The sequence below is a fragment of the Erinaceus europaeus genome, chromosome 13 (genome assembly GCF_950295315.1).
Source record: "Erinaceus europaeus chromosome 13, mEriEur2.1, whole genome shotgun sequence".
NCBI classification, from domain to species: domain Eukaryota; kingdom Metazoa; phylum Chordata; class Mammalia; order Eulipotyphla; family Erinaceidae; genus Erinaceus; species Erinaceus europaeus.
The window spans coordinates 63160998-63172294 of record NC_080174.1 but is presented as its reverse complement, the minus strand read 5'-3'; positions in this window follow the sequence as shown (position 1 = coordinate 63172294).

Here is an 11297-nt window from a genome sequence, read left to right as displayed (position 1 = left end):
TGGGAATTATTCTGAAAGACTTTTTTTCTTTTCTTTCTTTATCTCCTTTTTTATAAATTTATATTTATTATTGGATAGAGACAGAGAGAGATTGAGAGGGGAGCAGGAGACAGGGAAAGAGAGACAATGACACACCTGTACAGCCCCGCTTCACCACTTGTGAAGCTTTCCCCCTGCAGGTGGGGACTAGGAGCTTGAACCTGGGTCCTTGAGCACTTTAATGTGAGTATTTAACCAGGTGCACCATCACCTGGCTCCCTCTTTCCTTCTCTCTCTCTTTTTGTTGTTGTTGTTTGCTTGTTTGTTCATTTGTTTGTCTGTTTTTGGTCATAACCAGGACCTCAGTGCTTCAGGTCAACTTTTTCAGATAGAAAAAATGAGAGAGAAAGACACCACAGCACTGAAGCATGCCCCCTTGTGTGCATGACTTGAAGTGGGGTTGTACACATGACAAAGCAGATTAGCTATCCAGGTGAGCTATCTTAACAGGCCCAGGAGATTCATTTTGGATATATACTATCCCCACATCTGTCACAATGAAAAGTCCAGTTTCATCCTGGTCTCTTCCCTGTTCTCCAGCTTTCATCACCAACAAGTTTCCTTGTATGTCTAAGTAACTTCTAGCCTAAGAGTCTTTGCTTTGTCCAAGCAGTCCAGCCTAGGAACAGCTATGGCTCAGCCTCAGGTCAAATTGCCACCTCATCATCCTACAAATCTTGGCTTTTCCTGAGCATTTAAAAAAAATTTTTTTTTACCAGACCACTGATCAGCTCTGGCTTATGGTGGGGGGGGGGGGGGTTGAACCCAGGATTTCAGAACCTCAGGCATTAAAGTCTCTTTGCATAACCATCATGCTATTTTCCCCACCCAGATCACTTCTTATGTATCTAAGAAGTCTCTTCCCTAACTTGATGGCCCAAAAGGTGAAAGGCAGCTTCAACCAACCACAGGAGTATTTCTTTACCTTCCTTGGGGTCTCATAATGTTTTGGAAGATACTCTGTTCTCTGAAAGCTGATCCATTCAGATTTGCCTTGTCTTTGGTCTTATCACTGATGCCTCAGGTTTCTCTCCCACTGGTCCACAGAAAACAAGACTTCTCTCTTTCATTTATTATTACTGTTGTTATAAATAGTATCATTATTGCTATTTTACCAGAGCACTGCTCAGCTCTGGCAAATGGTAGTGTGGGAGTGATATTTGGGACCTCCAGTGCCTAAGGCACTTGTTGCTTAAACCTCTATGCCATTTCCCATCCACCTGCCCCTATCCCTTTTTAATGGATAAATCCAGTGAAATCCAAGGAAGTATAATGTGGCATAGCACTGTGGTTAAGAGCACAGATTTTGGAATTGCACAGATCCATGTTCAAGTCCGTGCTGTACAATTTGTTATATATAAAGTTATATATATCATGGTAAATTTTATGAAGATATCAACAAAGAGTTTGAATTAATTTTATATTCATTTGTTTGTTATTAGAACACTATTAATTCTGGCATATGGCGTCAAAGATAGAACCTGGGACCTCTCACATGCAAATCGTATTCATCACTGTGCTATCTCCCAGTTAAGGGAGAGTGTTTATGTATTTATACATACATACACACACACACATACACACACAAAGATAGTCAAGGCCCAGAAGGCTTCTCTGTTGAATTCTACCAAACATTTAGAGAATAGTTAGTGCCAATTCATCACAAGCTTTTCCAAAAATAAATAAAGAGGCAAGTCTACAATAAAAATATAGATACAGAAATTCTCAAGGGAATACTAACAAACAGAATTGGCAACATATAAAAAGAATTATATGCTATAATTAAGCAGGATTTATCCCAGGAATGAAAAGTTGATTTAATGTCATTTTTCAGTGTTCTATTCCAAAAATATCAGTGTAATATATCAGTAGAATAAAAGGCTAATCTACATGATTATCTTAATAGATGCAAAAAAAATACAACTTCTAGTATCTTTTAATGATTTAAAAAAACTAGGAATAGAAGAAAACTTTATCGACCTGATACAGGGAATTTATAAAAGACCAACAATATATTTAACAGTGAAAGAATGAATGCTTTTCTCTTAAGATCTGGGGTAAGACAAAGATATCTGTTCTCCCCACTTTTATTCAGCCTCATGTTTGAAGGTCTAGCCAGGTCAATGGGAAGGAAAAAAAGAGAAAGAGAAATGAAGGAGGAAGGAAAAAAGGAAGGAATGGAGGAAAGAAGGAAGGAAAGAATAGTATACAGACTGGAAAGGAAGAAATAAAACTTTCTCTATTTGCAGATAAAATTTGCAGACTATGTATATAGGAAACCCTAAGTAAAAACCTAATTGGACTTATATATGTATTCAGCAAGGCTAAAGAACACAAGATTTGTGGAAGCCAGGTGGTGGTGCACCTGGTTAAGCACTCACGATTACAGTGCACAAGGACCCAGGTTCATGCCCCTGGTCCTCACCTGTATGGGGAAAACTTCACAAGTGGTGAAGCAGGGCTGCCAGGTGTCTTTCTGTCTCTCTCCCTATCTATTTCCTCTTCGGCCTTCAGTTTCTCTCTGTTTCTATCTAGTAATAAGTAAATAATACTTTTTTTAAAAAGAGAACACAAGATTAGTATGTAAATAACTATTTTCTTTTATATTATTGAAATAAACAATCTGAAAATAAATATACTTTTTTTCTGACTAGGGCACTTTTCATCTCTGGCAGATGATGCTATGGATGGAACCTAGGATGTCTCACATGCAGAGCTCATTCACTATTACTAATTTTACCAGTATTCAAATAAGCAAAGTACTTAAGAATAAGTTTAACAAAAAAAATACAAAATTTATACTGTTACAACTACAAAACATCACTGGAAGAAACTAAAACCATCTAAATAAATGCAAAATTATCTCATGGTCATGAATTGGAAAGCTTACTATTACTAAAATCATAATAATTCCCAAGTTGTACAAATTCAGTGCAGCTAATTTCTTTGGAGAAATTGGCATAGCAATTCTAAAATCCAGGCAGAAATTTCAAGGGATTCAGAATAGCAAAGAAAAGCCTTAAAAAATAACAAATATTGGGGGTCGGACGGTGGTGCAGTGGGTTAAACGAATGTGGCGCAAAGCACTAGGACCAGAGTAAGGATCCTGACTCCCCACCTGTAGGGGCGTCGCTTCACAGGCGGTGAAGCAGGTCTGCAGGTGTGTGGCTTTCTTTCCCCTTTTGTCTTCCCTTCCTCTCTCCATTTCTCTCTGTCCTATCCAACAACGAACAACATCAACAATAACAATAATAACCACAACAAGACTACAACAACAAGGGCAACAAAAGGGGGGAAAGTGGCCTTCAGGAGCAGTGGATTCATGGTGCAGGCACTGAGCCCCAGCAATAACCCTGGAGGCAATAAAATAAAATAAAATTAAATTAAATTAAATTAAATTAACAAATATTGGCAAATTCTTACTTTCCAATGTAAAACTAACTATAAAGAAAAATATAGGAACCAGGAGGTGGTGCACTTGGTTAAGTGCATACATTATAGTGCTTATGGACCCAGATTCAAGCCCCTGGCCCCAACTACAGAGGAAATCTTCACGGGTGGTGAAGCAGGGCTGCAGGTGTCTCTCTGTCCCTCTTCCTTTCTGTCACTCCCTTCCCTCTGGAGTTCTGGCTGTCTCTAGAATATAAATAAATAAAGATAATAAAAAATTTTAGGGCCGGTGGTGGCATACCTGGTTGGGTGCACATGTTTTGTTTCAATGAGCAAGGACCCAGGTTCAATCCTCCAGTCCCCAACTGCAGAGGAAAAGCTTTGCGAGTGGTGAAGCAGGGCTGCAGGTGTCTCTCTGTCTCTCTTCCTCTCTATCTCCCCCTCTCCTTTCAATTTCTAGCTGCCTCTATCCAATAATAAATAAATGTTAAAAAAATATATATATAGGGATCTGGGCAGTGGCACAGCAGGTTAAGTGTACAAGGTGCAAAGTGCAAGGATCAGTGTAAGGACCCGTTTTGAGCCCCCGGCTCCCCACCTGTAGGGTGTTCACTTCACAGGCGGTGAAGCAGGTCTGCAGGTCTCTATCTTTCTCTCCCCTCTCTGTCTTCCCCTCCTCTCTCCATTTCTCTCTGTCCTACCAACAACAGTGACAGCAATAACAACAATAATAATAACAACAACAATGATAAACAACAAGGATAACTTCAGGGGAAAAATAATTTAAATATATTTATATATAAACATATGTATTTTTGAAGTATTGTGCTGCATATGCCAATGGAATATAATTGAGAGTCCAGAAATAAAGCCATGTGTATGGTCAGCTGGTTTTCAATGAAAGTGGCAATATCATTCAATAAGGGCTTAACAGTCTTCAACAAATGATACTAAAAAAACTGAAGTCACATGTAAAATAAAATAAAGTTAAACTACTACCCAACTAGCATATACAAAATTTACTCAAAATGTACTAAAGAACTAAAATTATAAAATTCTAACAGAAAAATAGCAGTAAGCCTTTATTACCTCAGATTTGGTAGTGCATTCTTCTATTTTTGTGCTAAAGAGAAAATAAAACTAGTAACTGGGGAAATCACTCAAGAGACTTACTTGAGGATCCTAGTTCAATCCCTAGTGCCAAATGCACCAGAATGGTGCTCTGGCTTCTCTCTCTCTCTCTCTCTCTCTCTCTCTCTCTCATTAGAAACTTTAATATGGAATAAATACATCTTTCTCTCCTTTCTTTCCTTCTTCATTCTTTCCTTCTTTATTCCCTTCCTTTTTTCCTTCTTTCCTTTTTTTTATTGTTGTAGTTATTATTGTTGTTACTGATGTCCTTATTATTGGATAGGACAGAGAGAAATGGAGAGAGGAGGGGAAGACAGAGGGGAGAGAAAGACAGACACATCCAGACCTGCTTCACCGCCTGTGAAGCAACTCCCCTGCAGTTGGGGAGTCGGGGGTTCGAACTGGGATCCTTACTCCGGTCCTTGTGCTTTGCACCACCTGCGTTTAACTCACTGCACTACCACTCGACTCCCTTTCCTTCCTTTCTTAGTAGAGACAGAGAAGCAGAGAGGGTGGAATAGACCATAACTAAAGTTTCCTTTAATGTGGTGGGGGCTGGAGTTGAACCTCGGTTATACACATTGTAAAAGCAGCACACTCTCCAAGTGAGCTATTGGGTTGCTGAAAAAGTCATGACGCATTTTTCATAGAAAATTTATGTCATGACTCCTCCGACTCCTCCTCTTCCCTTTCCTCCTCCTCCTTCTTTTTTGCTTCCAGGGTTATCACTGAGGTTCATTTTTGGCACTATGAATCCACTGTCACTTCTGGCAGCTATTTTTTTTTTACTGATTAATATTGATTTACAAAATTATAAAACATCAAGGGTAAAATTCTGTACCATTCCCAATGGTAATTTATTCTTGCACATCAAAAATTTAAAAAAAATAACAAAAGGTAAATAATTTAGAATTTGCCAAAAATGGAAAATATATACATGTGTACTAAAGGACATTATCAAGAAAGTAAAAAGAAACCCCACAAAATGAGAGAGAATATTTTTAAATCATATATATGATAAAATATATGTAAAGTTTCATAACTCAACAAAGAGATGAATAACCCATTTATGTCTTTTTTAAATTTTTTAATTTATAAAATAAAAAATAGAAAATATTGACAAAACTATCAGATAAAGGGGTAAAATTCCACACATTTCCCACACCAGAGTATCCAAAAAAAAAAAAAAGAGTACAGAACACCAACTCACCATTTATGATTCTCTATTTTGATTTTGTCTCTTTTTTTTAACAACTGCCATTGACAGTGACTTTAATTTTTTTATTATTATCTTTATTTGTTTATTGGATAGAGACAGCCAGAAATTAAGAGAAGGGGTGATAAAGAAGGATAGAGACAGAGAGACACCTGCAGCCCTACTTTACCATTTGTGAGGCTTTCCCCCTGCAAGTGAGGACCATGGGCTTGAACCCAAGTCCTTGTGTACTGTAACATGTGCACTCAACTAAGTGTACCACCACCCAGCCTCTGTTTTGGTTTTGTCTTTTGTCTTACTTTGTTGTTAAGTAGTGTCAAAAATCAAATCCAGCACTCACATATTCAAGGCATATGTTCTACCATTCCCTCGTCAGTCCCAAAATCAATTTTTTTTAAATGTATTTACTTGTGTGGTCCAGGAGGTAGTGCAGCAATAAAGCTTTGGACTCTCAAGCTTGAGGTCCTGAGTTCAATCCCCAGCATCACACGTGCCAGAGTGGTATCTGGTTCTTTCTCTCTCTCTCTCTCTCTCTCTCTCTCTCAAGCTCTCTCTCTCTCTCTCTCAATCTCTCTCTCTCTCTCTCCTGTCTTTCTCATAAATAAATAAAATCCTTTAAAAAATGTATTTACTTACTGATAGATTAAACACTAGAGCACTACTCTGGTACATGTGATACCAAGGACTGAACTTGGGATCCTATCCATGCAGGTCCCATATTATACTACTGACTGAGGAAGGCAAACCTAAGCACTTTATTCCAGGGGCCTCTCTGCAGTTCCTACTCTTGGCCAAAAAAAATAATAATAAAATAAAAAATAACTGAACTCCCACCAGTCAGCCCTGAGTCATTCCCCTCCCAACCCTCAAAAAAAGGGTGACTTCCTGCAGGCTCTCTGGGCAGCTCTGGCTCCTCCCCTGGGCTATGGGTTCTCTTATCTCATTCAGGCCCTGGTCCTATCCCTCTCCTCTAGTGTGGGCAGGTCAGCCAGCATCTGGCTGTGGAGGCCTAGCTCCCGGCTTCTCAGCTTCTGTCTCCTCAGGCAGCCTTGGACTGGAGAGAAAGCAGAGCTGCTGCAGAAGGGCAGTTTAGCAGGCAAAGGATGACCTAATCAGGTTCCCTGACCTCTCTGGCTCTGGGTCACTTCTGGGCACCTACTGGTACTTTTCCACTAGCTTGAATTAAGCCTCTCCTGATGACTGTTTTGAACTCAGCCTTATACTCTGGGAGAGACCTATACCAAGCACATATGCCAAGCATATAATGTTAAATAAGTGAATAAAATAGAGGAAGTGAGGAGGGGAGATAGTTCACCCTATAGGGCACACATTTACCATGTGCAAAGAACAAGGGTTCAAGCACCTGGCCACCATGTGGGAGTACCCTGCAAATGAGAGGATTTTTCCCTCTTTTCTTTTTCTTTTTTTAATATTTTATTTATTTATTTGATAGAGACAGAGAAATTTAGAGGGGAGGGGATGATAGAGAGGGAAAGAGACAGACAGAGACACCTGCAGCCCTGCTTCAGCACTTGTGAAGCTTCCCCTACAAGTGGAGACCAGGAGCTTGAACCTGGGTCCTCACACTGTAATGTGTGTGCTTAACTAGATGCACCACCTCCTGGCCACCAAAGGAGAAATTTCATGAGATGGAGCAGTTCTGTGGTGTTTCTGTTTCTCTATCTCTCTCCCCCTCTCTGTCTCTCACACCCATCTGGGTTTTTATTTTAAAGAAAAGAACAATGGTAGGTATGGAATCATGCAGTTTATGAAGTCCCAAAAGAGTCATGATGGCAAAAAGAAAAATAAAATGGAGGAAACAGTAACTCTCAGTAGATGACTAAGTAGTGATTAAAAGAACACATTCTGGAGCCCAAATGACCTGCATTCAAGGTAACTACTTCATAGTTTAAAAAAAAAAATTCTTTGGAGTCAAAAACACCTAAATTCAAATCTCAGTTCTACTCATTGTGTCTCATTGTATCAGCCACTGTTTTCTCTGTAAAGTAAGGGCTAGAGCACCTAATCTAAGCAAGTGTGATGGAATGAGATCATATGCTAACATAGTATAAGTGTTCATGAAAGGTAGCTGATAACATAATGGCAGAACAAGAAAAGGGAGAGGGTAGGGGGCCAGGTGGTAGCAAGTGTGGTAAGTGTGCCAAGCACACATGGCAGGAAGCACAAGGACTGCTGCAAGGATCCCAGCTCCCCACCTGTAGGGGGTAGCTTCACAATCAGTGAAGCAGGTCTGCAGGTATCTATGCTCTTTGTCTTCCCCAGTGGTAACCCTGGAGGCAAAAAAAAAGAGGGGGAGGAGAGGATGGTCTTCTATCTGACTTTCACCACAGGAGGATTGAATTAAGATGACTGTTTCCAAGGGGCTGGGTATGGTGCACTTGGTAGAGTACACATGTTACAATGCACATAGACCCTGATTCAAGAACCTGGTTCCGGGAGTTGGACGATAGCACAGTGGGTTAAGTGAACATGGCGCAAAGCTCAAGGACCAGCATAAGGATCCAGGTTCGAGCCCCCAGCTCTGCACTTGCAGGGGAGTTGCTTCACAAGTGGTGAAGCAGGTCTGCATGTATCTATCTTTCTCTCCCCCCTCTGTCTTCCCTTCCTCTCTACATTTCTCTCTGCCTTATCCAACAACAGACTACAACAATAAAATAATAAGGGCAGCAAAAGGGAATAAATAAATAAATATTTAAAAAAGAACCTGGTTCCCACCTGCATGAGACAGCTTCATGAGTAGTGAAGTAGTCCTAAAGGTGTCTCTCTTTCTCTCTCTCTCCATCACCCCCTTCATTTTCAATTTCTCTTTTTTTTTATTGTTATATTTACTGGACAGAGATAGTCAGAAATTAATAGATCAGGTGGAGATAGAGAGAAAGAGAAAGAGAGATACCTGCAGCCCTGCTTCATCACTTGCAAAGCTTTCCCCCTGCAGGTGGGGACTGGGGGCTCTAACCCGGGTTCTTGTGCATTGTAACATGTGCACTCAACCAGGTGTGCCACCACCCAGCCCCCTGTCAATTTCTCTTTGTATATATCCCATTTGGTAGGGCTCATATCTTATCTAGCTAGAGTGTAAGCATAACATGGTGGTTTATAAATGAATACACTCCAACAAAGGCACAATATTAGAGGGACTCAGAGGAAGAAAATGTTGTGTGCATGGAACTCAAATGTACTTGAGTCTTGGAAGTCCTTTGGGGTCACCTTTTCCATTTACATTTGATTAGATTATCTCAGTCTCTCTTTCACATCCCCCAGGAAAGCTCATGTTCTCTTCTTTTTCTTAGAACTCTCCAAGTGTTTACCTCCTCACAGTCTCTCTCAAAGAGAATTCCTGCTTTTGCTCAATTCTTCACTGCTAGACTCCTCCCTCTCTGAGGATGCCGTCTTCTCATCAGTATTATCGTTGCCTTTCTCTCTTTGCTCCTAAAACACCAGAAACAAAAGGCTTTGTATATAGAACTCTAACTGAATGTTAGGACGTTTTAAGTAGAAGAAAAAAAAAAACAGGAGGAGAGAAGAGAATAAATTTTAAACTGAGTATTAAATAATACCAAATTTTCCTCCAACAGTTCTTCTACTGGAGTTTCTCACTGGTTAAATTTTCTTCTCCTTAGACTGCTTTCTTTCACTTTGTAGCCCTTGCCCTTTGTGTGAGTCATTACTTTTCATCAATTTCACATCAAGCTAATTTAGATATCTAGCTCCTTCCTAACAAGACCATGCCTAATATTGCTTGGAATCACAAAAGAGCTATAAGCCTTTCAGGTCTGCAGATATCTATCTTTCTCTCCCCCTCTTTGTCTTCCCATCCTGTCTCAATTTCCCTTGGTCCTATCCAACGACAGCAATAACAACAACAATAAACAACAAGGGCAACAAATGCATTTGTCTTTCTTAATTAGCCTCCCCCTACCCATTGCATATAGTTGATCAGAGTTAAGAAAAGACTTCCTAGGCCTTCATTTCTCTCCTTGGGGGTCTACTTACCTAGATGGCTTGTATTTTCTTCTCCTTTTCTGTCTTTATTTTCTCTCAGTAAATGCTTATTTCCCTGGTGGGGGGAAACTTCCTAGATAAAGGGGGGAAAGTCTTGAAGCACAAAGTTCCAAAAGTGATAGGTTAGAAGGCTTTTTTTGGATTGGTGAAATAGCTCACTTGGATAGCTCACTGCTTTGCCATGTGCACCATCCAGGTTTGAGCCTGGCACCCCAACTGTACCGAAGGAAGTATCGGTCCTGTGGTTTCTCTATCTTTCCTTCTTTCTTTCTCTCTTTCTTCCTTCCTTTCTTTCTTTCTTTCTTTCTTTCTTTCTTTCTCTTTCTGCCTGTCTCTACCTTTAAAAAGAAGAAAAAGAATGAGAAGGAGAAGAAAGAGGTTCTGTGCCTAGGAAAGCACAAAACACAACCCTGTGGCTGGAAAATGGGGTAGGTTTGGGAAGTAACAGAGGGAAGGAGCATTATGGAGGGGGGTTGCTTCACAGGCAGTGAAGCAGGTCTGAAGGTGCCTTTCTCTCTCCCTATCTTTCCCTCCCCTCTCTGTCCTATTCAATAAAATAAATTTTTAAAAAATGGCCACCAGGAGCAGTGAATTCATAGTGCTATCACTGAGCCCCAGCGATAACCCTGGAGGCAAAAAAAAAAACCAAAACCTGAGATTTTGAAGTTTAAGAGAATAATAAAGTCAGAGCCAGGTGGTGGTGCATCTGGTTAAGCGCACATATTACAGTGCGCAAGGACCCAGGTCCAAGCCCCTGGTCCCCACCTGCAGGGGGAAAGCTTCACAAGTGGTGAATCAGGGCTGTAGGTGTCTCTCTGTTTCTCTCCTTCTCTACCCCTTCTCAATTTCTCTCTGTCTCTATCCAATAATAAATAAAAGGAAAGAAAAGAAAAGAAAAAGAAAAAAGAGAGAATGATAAAGTCTTGGAAATTACCATTGATAATATGCAGATGTACCTAAAGCCATAAGATCAAGGACACCTGTGGAATAGCAGCATTTAAGAGAGAGAGGGAAAAAAACTGGAATGTCCAAGAGGTAAGTGGAAACCAGTGAAATGTGACTCATTGTGTAACTCAAAGGAGAAAGAGTATCACATGTTACAGAAAGGTTGAGTGTGATAAGAATTAAGATAAGAGACACAACAAGGCTATTCTGATTGGTTTGGGTACAGAAGAAAATGGCAGGAGATGGAATTTAAATAGACCAGATCAATCAGGACCTTGTATGCCATTAGGAGGCATGTGGATTTTACTCTTCTTGGATTAGAAGATCTTTAGAGGGAGTAAAAAAAAATCTGGGGAGTCGGGCTGTAGCTCAGTGGGTTAAGCGCAGGTGGCGCAAAGCACAAGGTCGGCATAAGGATCCCAGTTCAAACCCCCGGCTCCCCACCTGCAGGGGAGTCGCTTCACAAGCGGTGAAGCAGGTCTGCAGGTGTCTATCTTTCTCTGCCCCTCTCTGTCTTCCCCTCCTCTCTCCATTTCTCTCTGTCCTATCTAAC